This window comes from Heliangelus exortis, chromosome 9 (assembly GCF_036169615.1).
Source record: "Heliangelus exortis chromosome 9, bHelExo1.hap1, whole genome shotgun sequence".
NCBI lineage: Eukaryota > Metazoa > Chordata > Aves > Apodiformes > Trochilidae > Heliangelus > Heliangelus exortis.
Genome location: NC_092430.1, coordinates 25,746,222 through 25,760,208, shown reverse-complemented (window position 1 = coordinate 25,760,208; position 13,987 = coordinate 25,746,222).

Below are 13,987 nucleotides of genomic sequence, written 5' to 3'. Positions count from 1 at the left end.
ACAAGATTTTAAGTGTTCCGACGCTGCTAATATCCTGAAGGAGTGACCCTCATTTCCAGGGCATTGTGAAACAACCCAAGAGCCTTGGGGAGGGGTGGACAGGGCTGGTCACCTCGGGGCCTTTTGGAAACCCTTCCCCTTTCCAGCTCGGTGCCTGGGTCCAGAGGAAAAAGGCTGAAAAGCAGAGGAAACAACTTGACACTCCCACAGCTCTGCTGGGGGTAGAGGATTATTTAAGATTCCAAGGAACTTTGATACTTCATTATTAACATGGTGCAAGGAATTCTGGTCTGTGTCCTGCACAGGCTCTCAGCTGCCCTCTCTGGAGGCTGACTTCAGCTCTCATCTCTGTCTCAGCTTGTACAGCACAGAATTTGTCCCAGCACCAGAAAACCAAAGTCAAGCTGGGGTTCAAATCCATCCTTTGAACCTAACACGAGCCTTTTCCCACTAAAATAAAACTTAGCTTCATGTGATGGAGCAATCCCAGCAATGCAAAGAGAAGACAGCCCCAACCCCAGCACTCTCAAGGGTGATTGCAGTGCTAGAAATAAGACATGAAGTACAGTCTGTGACCTTACCAATACTTCTGGCTTATTCCCATGGCCAAATCAAAGCCTGAAATTGATTCTCACCGAGCCCTTTAGTGACTTCAGCCCCACATTAGAACACGGGCTCTCAGGTGTCTCAGCATCTGTCACCACTCCTGGTGCAGCACGAGAGCCAGCCAGCACGAGTGCTCAGCCCCCTGGGACTGATGGAGCTCCCTGGGCCCCACTCCCACTTTCTTGCCCACACCCTTTTTGCAGCCTTTGCCCACAGCAGTTCTACAGAATAACCTGCAGATATCAGAAAGCAGGTTTCTTTGCTTTCCCCTCCCCTGGAAGGGGTGGCTTTGTTGTTCAAAGGTGAGTTTCAGCTTCAAGAGGGAAATTCCCAGGGTGATGATGTGATATTTGCACCATCCTGGAGCTGGAATCTCACAGAGTTCAGACTTGATGTTTTGCCCTTAATGAAATCTCAGGAATGAAGGGAAAAACACAGAAACCGTAGAGAAACAAAATTTTTAACGGGGATTCAGTACAGAAGAAACATAAATGACAAGCTGCAACCAAAGTTCTATACAGTAAGGAGTCAGGAGAACCAGTGAGAAGGACAAGACCCATGTGGCTGTCAAACCAAAGCTGCACCTGAGGGGAAAGGCCAGAGCTTTTATCCACTTAGGCACCAAGCCTCTGGTCTGAAGCACCAGCACAAAGCCATCTGCTCAGCAGGCAGCACGTAAGCAGTGACCAATTAGTGCCATGTTATATGACTTTGGGACCTCCATGCATTTGGAGGAAATCATCTGCATCTATTACTTGCTTGAGAAAATAATGCTATCTCTATCTTATTTTCTTTTTTTTTTCAGTTTGCTTCTGTAACAATTAATCAAAGCACTGCTGCCTTAATGGAGTGCAAAAACCAGCCCACCCATTTATCCATCCCATAGCAGCAAAGTGGCATGTGCTGTCTTCAGCAGGAAATGAGCAATTAAAAGGCAACAGGAGGTTATTTTTTATTTCCCTCTCTCCTCAAGACTAATAAACAAATCAGTGTATGTGCTGTGTATGTTGATTACTGGGACAATTGGATGTGAGGCAAATAGTCCTTAGACACGATGGCAAGAGATGTGTCCACTACAAATTGAAAAATCCCATTAGCCTTACAAAATAACCAGGTTTGTACCTTTTCCGGAAGCACAGGGTAAGCAAAAACCTCTTAAATGAATCAATAAGCAGTAAAATAAATTAATTTTCCCCGACTGCTTCAAGATGAAGGGATGCAGCAGTGCAAGCACATACAGTGATCCCTTAGCCAGGCTACATCCGTTTGTACCCAGTGTTCATCCAGTTCATCCCAGCCTAGAAAAACTCCTGTCAAAACCACCAAGTGTCCCACATCCCCCTGTGCCCACTGCTCCCCAGAGTGGTCTCAAACACCTGATGGCCAGGACTTGCAGGGACCTGGGACAGGACAAGCCTCTGCAGGATGTATGTCCACAGATGGATGTGGCTTTATCCTTGAGAAGCCCAATGCTGTTGTGAATCAATGCTGAAAAAATAACAATATCTGCATACACTCTCAAAGAGAGGTTTTATGGCAATAGCTTAGCCCCACAACACTGATAAATACAAATCCCTGTTAACTTTTGGCACTCTAAGAATGGGCCTCAGCCCAAGGTGTTCATCCAGCCAGAGCTTCATCTGCCCCAAGCTCCTTCTCAGCACCAGCTGAGTTCTGAGGGCCCCTGGCACCCTGGCTTCTGACACAAGCCTCCTCCATAAGGCTGCACAAGGGGTGCCCAGGTGTAAATTTGTGCCTGCAGAGGTTTGTAGCCACAGACTTGTGCTGGAGCTGAGTCTGCTCCCCTGCAGAGCCCAGGGCAGGGCTGGGTATTTGGAGGTCTGAGCTCACCTCCCAACCACTCACCCTGGGACAGCCTTTTCCTCACTTCAGGAAGGAATGGAATGTAAAATTATTGGGCTGCATAAGTTATGCTATAGGAAAGCTTTAGCATATGCATCAACAAAAAATACACTCACAATATTTAACAGGTCCTTGTTAAGAACTACATTAATAAAATTACAACTTTGCACAGAGCAAGAGATTTTATCTGCATTTGTTCTAATTGCTGGGCCTTGAACATAAACAGTGTAAAGGCTCCCATGTTCTGTTTTACCAGCAGGGAAACAATACTCAAATGTCAATCCAAGCATTAATTAATAACATTCACAGCATGTAACAAATCAAAGTACACTTCAGCTAGATTTTGGACACCAGTTCTGTTGTTTCTGCTCAGGCTGCAGTATCTGAACCTCTCTCTCATTTGTGTCCTACCCAAAACAATTAGCCTGCTCTTCACTCAGCCTGCACCACAGCCTAATGATGAGGGAGGGAGGGAGGGAGGGGAGAAAAGCCTGTCAAACAGGATTATTCACCAAAAAAAATAGCTAAGTGGATTTAAAATTGCAACCTGTCACTGTCTTCTGCAAGTCATTTAGGAAGAGCTGGAAACGAGAATAACAATTTTATCAGGAACAGAAAAAACTAAGAAAGAAGGAAAAAGGGGATTTGTGGGAGGAGGGAGAGAGACCTGGCTGGGGGCAGGAAAGGTGCTGGAGAGCTCAGGTCACAGCAGTCCTGAGGGAGGGGGGAGAATGATGCTTGTGATACCCAGGAACAGAACAGCAAAACACTCAGAGAGCACAGAATTTTATGTGCATTTTTAAGATGGAATATATGTTCTATCAAACCTAGGACTATGCAGAACAGGCATTATGTATAGACATGGTGACAATGCAGCTGCTCTCACAAAACACAATTACAGTATCTTTGTCCTGGCCAATGCAGATATGAACTCTTACCTTCTGAAATTTATGAGCTTTGGGCAATTTGAAAGCTTTCCCTCTTGGCCACAGCAAGGCTTTCTTGGGTTAAATGAGAAATAAAAGATGTTATCATTCTATACCAACAATAATAAAAATCCTATTAGGAAATGAGAAAGAATGACTGTGCCTACTGTTAGAGACAGGAGGCATGAAGGGCTCTTCACATGTTGAAGATACTCCTAGGTTAGAATGAGAGAATAAAATGGACAAGCTATACAAAACCACAGCCCGAGCATGACACAGGTCTCCTAGATGGGCTGTGGATGGAAAAACAATTACAAGTTTTTAACCACAAATCAGCATGACACTGCTGGCCAGAGCAGGGATCCCTCTGAGTGTCCTGCTGGGCCAGAGGCACTGCCTGAGCCAAAAACCTCTCCTCCTCGGTGCAATTGCTTATTTAATGATGTGTCCCAGCAATGAGAACATGATCTGGGAACAGAAACAGGAATGTGAGCAAGCCCAATGATTTAATGCCAATGTTTATGACCCTGTTCTTCCACCCCTTGCACCGAGACCTGCAGGAGAAAGCCAGGATCTCTCCACCAAACCCCACGGACATAAACAGGGTTTAGCCACCTCTATCAGATTACAGGATGCTGGGCTTGAACCAATGATCTAATCCTATTACCAATCCTGGAGGCCATTTAGCTCCACCAGGAGCATTGAACTATTTGGTATTTCACAAAACACCCAGGAAAGGCACAGTGTGTGTCCAGGCACAGCCTCAGCATGGCTGCAGCTAGAGGAAAGCAGCCTGACAAGTCCCAGACCTCTCTTGCTCAAATTGAAGATGTAAAAAGAACAAAAGCACCTCAAGCTGTTGGTCCTCCTCTAGACCTGGTCCTAACTTTGAGTTCTGTGCAGGCAAATCAGTGCTGAGGGTGAGGGTGTTGCTCGAGTGCTGGTATCTGACCAACACCCCCACCCTGTACCTCTGGGAGATCCACAGGGGATCTTCCTTAAGGAAAGAAAAAACAGGAAAGGAAAAGAGAAAATACGTTCTTCAGGAAATAACTCGAATCAGCAGTTCTTGGGCCTAGTTTTACAGGGCTCTGAGTGAAGTCCCAGGGATTTTGTCCAAAACAATGTCTAAGGAGAGCCCATTCTGTTACTTTGTGTATTGCAACGATTTTGTCCTTGAGCTCAAACTGTCATCTGCTGCTGAGCAAACATCCCAGAGCACTGCAGCCTCCTGAGATACTCAGTGCAGAGAGAAAAAGACAATTTAAAGAAGCACTTTGTTATTTGAGTGAATACTAACACTAGTTTATAAAACAGCAGCAGAAAGGCAATTTCTGCTGTTAGAAATCTCTGGACGAATCAATTTTTTTAGATGCTATCAGTGGAAAGAGAAACAAAACCAGAAGCTCCAAGCACTGTATCACTTTGACTGAGTGTCAGAAAGAGAATCACTATTAGCAGCTGTGCTGTGGTAGGAGCACAGAACACTGCTGTATCTGTCACACCTCCTGGTGCCTCTGTCCTGCACAGGAGCTCGGGGCAGGGCAGGACCAGCTCTCAGGTCACCATTCAGCACACAGCGGTCACTCTGACTTCTTGCTTTCCACTACAAGCCAAGTGGACACTGTGTCCTCTGTCCTCTGAAACAGTTCCTTTGTCATTAATCAAATTCAAATGTATGCTTCAGCTGCTCTCCTAAATTCTCATCCACGAACTCTGGAGCAGCAGTGGTTATCTGCTGAATTAAGTAGCTCAGCTAAAAGAACTGCATATATTGTTTCCAGTCAATGGGCACTATGAATAGATTTTATGTAAAATTACTGGGAATGCATAAATAATTTTGCCAAATGTTATGGAATTTCTTATCCCAAACCCTGTGTGAAACATAAATCATGTTCAGATACTGACTACTGATTCATAGGCAGCATTTATATAATGCTTTACATATGCAAACTGCCATAAAACTTTAATTAAGCAATAGATTTCCTAGTGCTGGAAAAGGACCCTGACAAGAGGCTCAGTGTGTGACAGGATCAGGGCCTGCTGTTGATGCTGAAATATGATTCACAGAACTTCATTGTAGTTCAGTTATTGGCATAGCTGCAACCTTCAATGGCTCTTTACATTGGATAAGGAGGGGTGGGAGCAGCAGCTTGGGCTTTATCCATGCCAAGCTTTACTTCTAAATGTTACTTTGGCCACTAAGATGCTATTTTAAAAATGGGGTACCTGTAGTAAGAACACAGCCTATCTACCATGGAACATCTACAACAAATAATACTTTAGTTTGCCAGTTTTTGGTTAATGACCCTGACTGTGTGGAGGCACCAGAGCCTCCAGCATCAGCACCAGCGTGGCCAAGGGTAGAGAAAAGTCCTGTCCTCTCCTTCTGCACTGCTGCTGCTCACAGCTGCAGCCCTTGCCCCTGCACCCTGCCTCTTGTAGGTGATCTGAATGCCCAGTGATCCCTTCTGTCAGTGCTGCCAGCACCCAGCCTTGCTTTAAACACAATTGATTTATGAATAAATGCCTGAGCTTGCTAAGCACACGCCGAGAGGCAGGGCAGGACTGTGTGCCAAGGCCCCCCAGGCAGGCACACACCTTTGTCAGGATGCCACCAGCACCTCTATCCCTCCTGCAGGACCAGCTCCCCACATTGCCAGGATGCTTCCAAGCCTCCAGCTCCAAGCTGTGTCCTGCTCCTGAGCCGGGATGCTGGGCTGGGTGATCACTCCTGGGGTGGCCACTGGGTGCTGTGGATGTCAGGGGGTTTTGGTGGTGTTGTTACTGCTTGATTCTGCTTGTTGACCAGGAAAATCCTAAGATTTGGCTGCAGCCAGCCTGGGTCAGCACCACACCTTGTAGAACACGCCAGGTATGAAATGCTTTCCCCTTCCCTCCACTCCAGGAGCCCCAGGAGCAGCTTCCTGACCCCGCAGGAGCCAGGACTGACACTTGTGGGGTGGAATTTGTAGGCACTGGCTGCAGCACCCAGGTTCTGACAGTGCTGTGCTCAGCCTGGGGAGCAGCCAGGCAGGCAGAGCCCATCTGACACCTGCAGAACACCAGGAACTGCCCTCCCTGACACCCTCCCTGACACCCTGACACCCTGGTTTGAGCAGTGACAGCACAGAACAAGCTCAGAACACAAAGAACCGGCACATTTCTCACAGATTCCAGCAATCACGAGATCCCAAACTGCTCCTCCAGGCTGTGCAGACCCCAAAACTACCCTTGCTTTAGGTGCTGTGTATTATAGTGCTGGGTGGTTTTGTTTAAAAAAGTCAACAAAAAAAAAACCCTATTTTTACTTGGTTTGCTACTGTAGCCATGAGTGTCACACGGAGCTCACTTCCCTGTTCTCACAAATGTGTTTGTTTATATGTGCAGAAGGCTTCAATCTGATGTAAACTCTGAAATATGGTGTTTACTGTACAGAAACCCAGGCACCAGTCAGCAGTGAAATCAAACCCACCTCTTACAGAGATATTTGCATTAGTCAGACACCTCGGTGTCAGCTCACCTGGCTGAAAGCTACAGCACTCCTCTGAGCAGGCTGTGAACACCTCCAGAAGATTAACCTGTTTAGAAACTTCTTACCTGAATCCAGACACAGATATGACCAAACCACACCACAGCATACACAGCTTCCATTTTTGTCCCAAGAAGTGGCCATACACTGCAAGTAGGAGCCAGTGGATCTGCTGTAGTCTTAACTGCAGAAAAACTTCTCCCACATCCCCTGCTCCCTGTAAGGAAACTGGAAAGGGAGAAGAAAACTCTTGAGATGTTATTGTATTCAGAGTAGTTATCAATAGCCTGTCATAAAAGGCAAAGACACATCAAAAGACTTGAAATGGATTTTATATTTTTATTAATGCCCAGAACATCAAAAGTCCAAATGCAAAATTTCCCAGTGCTCTCAAGCTCCTGTTCTGGAGAACAGAACAGGAACTTTAAGTGATTTTGATAAACTGCATAACTGTCAAACGTTTGTGCCTGGGATGCCATCTTCAGTGGTTTATCTAGTTTTAACTTTTAGTTTAGCATTTCACAATAAGAATCTGCTCATGGGCTGAAGCAGCCTGCAGGCTTAACTAGTAGGGTGAAACCAAGAAAAACGCTGAAGCAGAGCTGAAAACTGCAGCTCTCTGGGCATCCTGACTGGATTTTGCTGGTTTTTTGCTGGTTTTGCTTGCAGTGTTCAAGTGACACATCTGTTCATTGATACCGAGAGAGCCTTGAAGTCCACCACTGCTTGAGCAACCAGGAGCTGGCCAAAATGAAGAGAAGCATTTTGGAGGATTAATTGGGAGAGATCCTAGGACCAGAGATCTTGTTTGCTTGTGGGACAAATGAGTAAAATTCAATTCTGTTCTGGGGAATATGCTCCCTAATATTAAATAAGGTAACCTGTGGGGTTTTTCTTACTATGGATTGGGTCCTGGTACTATGCTGCTCTGCTTTCATCCCAAGATGATTCCCAGGTAAGTCACAGTCCATTTGATAGAGAACTGGGGGATCTGTCTCTGTGAACCCACTGCAGGCTCCTCACACTTGTCAAGAGATGGATTGCAAACAGAATCAATTTCCTTCTCAAATGATTTTTAGCCTGGTCTTTCCAGAATATTTTTCTCAGCTCACAGGGCCATTTTGGGATGTGTTTTACTCCTTGTGACAAAACAAAGCGTATAGGAATAGATCTCCATGCAGTGTGACAATATTTTCTGTTTCTTGTTGCAGTTAGGGGCTGCAGAAAGGCCAACAGCAACCTCAGAGCAGGGGGGCTGCCTGCTGAGAGCTGGCCAGGGATGAAGCCCTGAGGGGGCTGATGGGCTGGGAGGATATCCAGCCTTCCAACAGGTTCTCCAAGGGCTGGTGGTCACACCAGCATTCCTGACTGCCTTGGCTGACAGCATCAGACCCGGCTCACAGATCCAGCCCTATCGGCATCATTTTGCCTTTATCTGTTCCTGCTCAGCTGTCCGTAGAGCAGAGGCTGTGTGTGAGCTGCCCTGCAGGCAGGCAGGGTGGGGTTATCTGCAGGGGTGTTGCAAGAGGCTGTGGGAGCACACAGCCCCCTCCTCTGGCCCTGCTGCTGGGGGGCTGGGAGATGGAGCTGTGACACAACCAGTGCTCAGTCACAGGGATCCCTCTGACCTTGACCAGCCAGAACCAACCAGCAGCTGCCTTTCTGAAACAATCAGGAACCAGGGAGTGTTGTGAAAGTGGGGGGTTTAAAGAGATCTGAAGGCTACTGAGGCTGCAGTTTACACCACTCTGAGACTACCAGGGCTCTTAGTTTTTATCTCAGAAAAAACCTTATCTCATTTGTTGATACATTTACACCAAAATTGCTTCAAAATACTCAAAACCAAGTCTGCACACATATAAAGGATAACAACTGATATTTAAACCCAACTGTGTTCAGGTACCCAAGATGTAGCAAAAGAACTCTGCTGGTAACCTCGGGAGAGTAGAAATACCATATGAAGAACAGTCCAAGTTTCAGAGCTGAAATGACTCCACCCTTTCTCAAACCTTGGCTTCCATGTTCTTCTCAGGTGACTGAGGAGTGAAATTATACAGCTGGCACTGAGATGGTTTTCAGTGACCTGCCATGTGGCCATCACTGGGGCTGCCAGACCTGGCACTGCTGTCTGACAAGCTGCCAGTGCCATATGGCCACATGGCAAGCAGGGATTTGCTGACCACGCAGTCTGCCTGTGCAGGACAAAATAAAGCTCAATTGAGCAGGCAGTTCCTCTTGTCTGGTTTAATTGCTTTTCTCTTGCAGTCTTAAGTGTGGTCAGGGTGAGGCTGAGGGATCCATAGCTTGCCTGTCTTCCCGAGACCCAGAGATGCTTCCTGAAGGACCATGCCATAAATACTTCACAAATTTGTACCCAGTGCATTTTGGGGGAGCTTCTGCAAGCCCAAACCAGGACACCGAGTAGTATCATTGTTCCTGAAAAAAATCACATGGGGATACATCCAGACAGAGAGCAAAACATGCCTGCACAGCAACTTTCCCTTGCACAGTTCTTACCACAAAGCAGGCAAAAGGTCCTGATGGTTACTCTGTACCCTTATTTGGTTTGAAGGCTTTGACTGTTCATGGATCTCTGGGTGATCCTTTATAAACCTGCAGATACCAACTGCAGCTTGTCTTTTACAGCCATTGGCATCAGTGAGACTCCTTCAGTATTAACCAATTGGGCCCAGGAACCCAACAGACAAAATGTGGTAGCCCAGGGCAGAGAGCAGGGAGTCAGTCAGCAAATCTGCTAAGGTAAGGAAAATGCAGATCTTACCACAAAAGTCCTTTTTGGAATAAGTGAAGTTTTTCCACACTCAGCTCAGTTGGTTGCAGGCAGTGCTCCTAATGTGGTGCCAGGGTAAATGTTCACAGCACAGAGGACCAAGTGGCAAAAAAAAAAAAAAAAAAAAGGAGACTTGGGGTGTAAATATTCACTTTGCAAACACCTGCTGTGATTTAAGGCTCAGCTTCCTCTCATCCTCCTACACCTGAATCCATGCCAGAGGCTACAAGGAAGCTGTGGGCACTCCCTTGATGGGTGCAGGGTCAGCTCTCTCCACTCGAGCTGACAAAGGGTGCTTGGGCAACCTGGCTCTGCCCCACCTGAGTGGCCAAGGGAGCTGTGATGATGATGATGATGATGATGACGATGATGATGATGATGCAGGGCAAATAGTGGATGCTGACATCTTCAGTTGGGGGTGATAAAGTCATCAGGTGCTCCATCTGAATCCAGAAACAGATGCATTGTCCACCCTGTTTTTAAAATGCAGGAAGATAAATAATGTCAGGAAATGGGAAGACATTACCTTGGCAGACATTCCAGGAGAAGTTAAACTAGAAGACAGCAAGCACTAGCAGCTAATAATTTCTTACTTTCTTGTAGGGTTAGTCAAAATCACAGCATCACAGAATGTTAGGGGTTGGAAGGGACCTTGAGGGATCACCAGTACTGTTCAGCAGAGGGATACTTTGATTAAATGGCATTCAAGGGGGAAATTTGATGCTGTCCATTGAAAAGTACAAACTGTCCTAAAAATGAAAACCTTCCATATGTTCTCTCTATGCTTAAATCACTTTTTTCTTGCTAATGAACGGAACAGGTTTGGTTTTTCCTCTTGTTCTGTTACAGGAGGAAACTGGTTCACTCACCTCACACCAGCTGCACATGATCTACAGAACAGCTCTGGGCTCGCTGGCTTGATGGATCCAACACTCTGTAATGTTCCTGGGCAATACAGACAATGAAAAAGGAATGGAATACAACTCTGGTTCTCTCTAGGAGATTTCCTTCTACAGATGAACTCTCATATTTAAAAATGAGAATGTGTTTCTTTAATAGTTAGGGGGAAATCTGCAGCCCTTAGTAACTACCAGTACATAAACCCACAATGTGACACCACCAGTCCAGGATGAAAGGAAGCCTGCCACAGGGAGCCTGGGAGTCTCCCATCTCCCTTAGGAAATACAACAAGATGACAGCTGAGAGTGTTCATCCCTGCTGCCAAGGGGTAGAAGAGCCTCTCAGGCAAAGTTCTTTGCTCCAGGTCAGGAGATGGAGGTCCTAAGGAGTGAAAACTCAAGATGATAACTTCCTGCTGTACCTGCCTGCTGCTGCCAGCAGCTACCTGTGCAGTCTGGTACCATGCCACGGGGCAGTGGAGAAAACGCATTTTTTTACAGCAGACAGGAAGTTTATTTTTGGAGTTAGTCACCAGTTTCACTGGTGCTGATGATCCCAGTGTCATTAACATACAATAGTGCTGCTTCCATGCAAGTGCTATCACGATCACCTCTATGGTTCCCAAAGCTGTTCCACCACTCCTACACACACTTGGCTGCTGCTCTCAGTAGCAGGTAAGTGCTCTCTTGTTTTAATCTGCTTATCTAAAGTCCCAATCTTCATCTCCTTTTATGTAAACTGCTACTGTGGTAAATAGAAGGGGGTTGGTTACTAACAAAAGTGGAGGTGACCTCTGACAGTTACCCAGATTTGGACTCTAAACATCACATCTGTGGGGGGATACGTGCATGATGCTGAGCACAGTACTTGTAGAGAAAAAAAAAAAAAAGTGGTGTTCTTACAGTAACTCAAGTGAGATGGTATGTAATAAGTTCTGGCAGCACAGGCTAGTTTTTCAGCAGTGATAAGATCTCTGGCAGGGGGTTTGATGGAAATAAAGGACTTTTTTCTTCTGCGTATGTACCTTTTTTTTTTTTTTACACTTCAATTCCACCCACCCGCAGTTGCTGTTATTTCTTGAGAAATAAAACTTGAGTATTCTGGGCTATCCTTTTTGCATCCAGAAGTCACAGCAGGGCCACGTTTCCCACAGACAGGCTCACTGGACGGGCAGGAAAAGGATGACTCTGCAAAAGCAGCTCCTGCTCAGGAAGTTGCTGGCAAAAGGGAGACTGCTCAGCTGGTTGAGTCAAGGCAGAACCCAGCTCACACCACTGGAGCCAGCCCCAGGGACAGCACTCAGCACTGCCTTTGCCCTGAGTCACCCAGCAATTTGTCTTATCGGGATTTTTTCTGATTATTTGGGTGTTGAGCAGATGGAGCAGTTTCACTTATAATAAAACCAGCCTACCCGTGGAATTACCCTGACTGAGGAGTTCATTTCTCTCCATATGGAGACATTTTGATTCCAGAACAATACCTAATGCCACCACGTGAAGATAAACAGACATCAGGCAGTCCTGTTTCAGGTCCCTATTCACATATAGAATTACCAACAACAGCTCAAGGTGCAGACAAGTTAATTGTATTTAATTACTTCTTTGGGATGCCAGATTATTTTTTGTGAGGAATTTTGACAGGTATTTTCTCTCTTCAGTACGAATCTTCCGAAACACAAAAAATGAAGTGCACTTTTATAAACAACCACATAACCTGGAGACAGAAACAGGCAGCTTTTTGCACAGCTTTCTGGGCAGAGCATGAGAGCAGAATACCTCATTATAGCAATATAATTCATTACCAGTATTTAGGGTTGCTGGTAGGGGAAAGAGGAAGGATTAAGCAGAAGCAAGGACAGGGCAGAGGCTTCAACCCCCCATAGCCAGGATGTGGACAGATTTTCAGAAGCAGTCAGCTTCTTCCATTGTTCCTCTTAAAATGAGTTCATGCCCACCACGGAAACTTGTTGGGTGAAGCTTTTCAGAGAATTTTTAGGGCTGAGGACTGAGTCTCTCCTGCACAGTGCTGAATGTACCACCACTGCTCCATAGGAGTGACCAAAATTAAGTCAGGAAAACCAAAGTGATTGTGTCAGAGCAGCAGAGCCACACTGAATGTCAGTACCAGTGTTATGAGACCTTATCATGACAAATGGAACCAAACCCAACCTTAGCTACCATTCAAAGGGAGAGAGGAGCTCTTAGTGATTTAACATCCACACAAAAACCCTTAAAAACGCTACGGTTTATCAAGTAGTTACTAAAACTTGCAAATACTTTAACATGCAGATACTTCAATTTTTGTGCTCAGGTCTTCTCCATCTTCAGCCCCAAGCCACCATCCCACTGGGGAATTCAAAATAAAGGCTTCTTTGAATACTACTGAGTTAAAAAATAATTTAGGCCCACAAAACGTGCTCAAATTCACATATTGAAAATTAATAAACACTGAAATATTTCTCCAGATTTGTTTCATGCCAGAAAACACGTAGTGTAATTCTGTACTTTGAACTCTTTGAGATTATTTCATCTTCTTGGTCTCCCTCCATAATTATTCTCCCTTTGCCTTTAAATTTACTGCTGATATTAATGTCACATACTAACAGCACAGGAGAGACAGAACAGCATCTCTTCCCCAGATGATGCTGAATCTTCTCACTTTAACTGTTTGATATCAGATCACGAACCAGTAAATTTATTAAAGTGAATGGTAACATCTTTCTTTGATACCCAGGGAACATTTCAGATATAAGGAGGTAAAGTGACAGTGTGCAGTATTCTTAGACCATGACTTCCCTCAGGATTTTCTCAGCAGCAGTGATGAATTAAGACATTCTTGGAGCCTTCAGATCTGCTGAAAATGAGGCTCAGTTCCCCACTCAGCTCTTTGCCCCTGGCCCTGGTGGCCCATCAGCAGAGCCCCCAGCAGAAGGGCACAGAGAGCACCTGATTGTTGTAGGGCCCCTCGCACCACGGACCTAAAAACTGCTGCTCTGCAACTGGGAGCAAAGAGGGGTCCATCAGTCACCAGAGGAAAGGAGAAGAAAAAAAAAATATTCCTAACAGAACCCAGGGGAGAGCTGAGTGCAGGCCATCACCTCTCCCTGCCTGAGCACTGCAGGGTCTCAGATTCCTGGTACAAGTTGGCTCACAGGCTCACCTAATTCTCAGCACATTTTCCAGGTGTCTGCTCTAATCAAAGCCAACACAGGTAGAGATCCCAGCTCTGCTTCACTCACACAGCTCAGCCCCTCCAAAACCCAGAAACGTGCAAATGCCACCACACAGGACCTGTCCTGCAGCTGAAGCCACTGCTCACATCACTCTTGTTCCACAGGTACAGCACAGTTTTGCTATGAAATTCTCATCC